A 2,865-nucleotide genomic window follows, 5' to 3' on the forward strand; every position below is an offset into this window, starting at 1 on the left:
AAATGGGATGGAGCTGGTTTTACCACATGGCATAATGTACATATGGATAGTTCAATGTGAATAAATAATTATAAGTGCTTGTAAAATATAGAACTTGTCTGGTTGAGTTTTAGAAATACTTATAAGTGATTTTGAGTGGTAAGTGTGCTTCTTCGTAAAAAAATAAAATAATAATAAATAAATAAATAAATTTTGTTTCTAAATTTAAAAAAAAAAAAAGGTTTTTGAAGACTACTCTCAAATCAGCGGTAAAGTCTTTTAAGTATTAAAAACTTTGCCAATTTAGCGTTATGCCCCGTTTGGGATTGCTTGCCCTTAAAAAAAATCAACTTTTAGGCCTCATTTGGTTCACGAAATTGAGGGCTTGGGAAGGAAATTTATTCATTTCCTATATTTGGTCTGCACAAGAAAATGAACAACTTTCCTTTAAGAATAAAAAATATGGGGGGGGGGGAGTGAATCCTCTCATCCTCCAAATGATTCACTTTCCCTTCCACTTTTCCAGGATTAAATGTGCTTTAACTACATAATAAAAATACATTTATATCCTTGTTGAAAATTATTATTGACAATTTTATTTGGAAAGTTTATGATTTGTGTAACATATATTAATATATGATGATATAAATGAAATATTAGTATGATTTAGTTACTTTTCCTTACACAAACCAAACATTAAAATGGAAACAAACATATATTTTCCTGTTACTTTCCCAATGTTTCCAAACAGCGGAAAGGAAATCTAGTAGCAACTTTGTTTTCTTTTCCCATGAGATTTCCTAAGGGATTGATATCATTTCGAGAAGTTTTAAATACACACCCCTAATTACTTAATACACAACCCATTTAATTTCTCATTCTAATATTTTACTAAATACACAACTCAAAGTACCTAAAATATCCTAATTTCTCATTCTAATATTTCATTTAATTTCTTATCCTATTCATAATAATATTGTTGGGCGTGGGGCTGAGTCTCCCAGTTAGGCTGGGTTCCACACCCCGTTTCAAAAAAAAAAAAATCCTAAATCTCAAAAATCATGAAATATCCTACTTTTTGACTATATTATGGTTACTATTTAATATGATTAGTATATTCTAGTATATTGACGTTTTATAAATGACCATATTGATTACTTGTGTTAGTTACTAAGAAATCCATAAATATGTATTATTGTTCCCTTTAAATAGATGCATATAAATAGGTTTTGTGTTATTTGAGCTCTCATCCACCAAACACCATGTTAATCAAGTATAAAATTATGAGTTGAACCTTCAACAAAATGTTTTTGCAGAAAGGTTTTTGCAGGTTCAACCTTATGATATAACATTGCCTGAGAATGCAACCTGCAACCCCGGATCCTTAGGCCAACCTGACCCTCATATCAAAACATTAAACGAGTCGCACTAGACCCAAAATGTTAAATCAAATCAAACGGAGAAATCACAACCTGTGACTCCCCAAATCCTAGGACCACCGGTCGTCAGATTAAAATATTTAAAATGGTCATACCGGACCTGAAAATGTTACCCAACCCAAAAGGAGAAGCACAACCTGTAACTCCCCAAATCAAACTTGCAACCCCGGATCCTTAGGCCAACCTGACCCTCAGATCAAAACATTAAATGAGTCGCACTAGACTGTTAGCATTAAAGCCACCCTCAAGTGCAAGAGGTACAAGTTATAGAATAGGGGATTAAGTAAGGATGTCGAACCCACGAGGATTGGTAAATCCTTTCCTAGCTATGGAAAACCTAAGGAAAAACTAGAAGAATATGCAAATATACAATCACAAACAAAGGCTCACAAGTGAACCAAAGTTCATGGTGAGTATGTGCAAGATGGTGTGTAGAGATTTGATTTTGATTTTGAGATTGGTTTCTATTCAAATTGAAACAATGAAAGCAAGTAATATAAACTAAGTTAAACAAAACAAGTTGTTATCAAATGGATGGGAGTTAGGGCATCAGGTTTCACCTTTTGCCTCCCTTGCAAGCATTAAAGCAATTGAATATGAATGATGCAAAGCTAATTGTCCAACTACCCTCTTAGCATCCGGATAGGACTACTAAGGCTTAAACCCCTTTCATTTTATTAACTCTAACCGGATAAGTCTAGAGCTAACTACCTAGAGACAAATTCAACTACTGGATAGGTCTCAATCATTTGCCCCTAAATGCATAAAGCTTAGAGTTTAGGTAACCAAGCAAGCAAACCAATCCTATCTCTAGGTGATTTTAGCTCACTACCCTCACATGCACACATGGTGTGCTTTCATGCTCCCTCTTTGCCTAAAGGTAATCAATCTCTAGGAAAAACTTCATGTCATGGCAAACACATAACTCAAATTGATTAAGTCTAAGTAATGCATTCAACTATTGACTTAGCATGTGAGAATGACAACATGAATTTGCATCAATTTATAAACAAAAGCATCAATCCAAGCAAGTTTGGCTAGGGCTTTCAACCCTAGCCTCAACTAGTTCACTACTCACACATAGCTAGATACACAAGCTTCAACATTCTATTAAACATCAAATACATAAAGAGATAGGGAGTAAAGGGTGACTATTGATGATGCCGGAAGAGGTGGTGGAGATGGGTCTCCAAGAACATGATGTGGTGGTAGTCACCTCCTTCTCCTTGCCCCAAGCTCTTGATATTGGTAAGAATAGTGAAATTTGGGATATCTAAGATGAGTTGTGGTGTTGAGTGGTGAAGGAAATGGAGGATGTAGTGGTGGAAATGGAGGTTTTAGAGGTGGAGAAGGTGGTTTTTGTGGTGGAGATGGTGGTCTCTTCTCTAGAGAGAAAAATGAATCTTGGATAGGATGAAGATGATTGAATGGAGTCAAGAATTTTGAA

This window comes from Rosa chinensis, chromosome 7 (assembly GCF_002994745.2).
Source record: "Rosa chinensis cultivar Old Blush chromosome 7, RchiOBHm-V2, whole genome shotgun sequence".
Taxonomy (NCBI): domain Eukaryota; kingdom Viridiplantae; phylum Streptophyta; class Magnoliopsida; order Rosales; family Rosaceae; genus Rosa; species Rosa chinensis.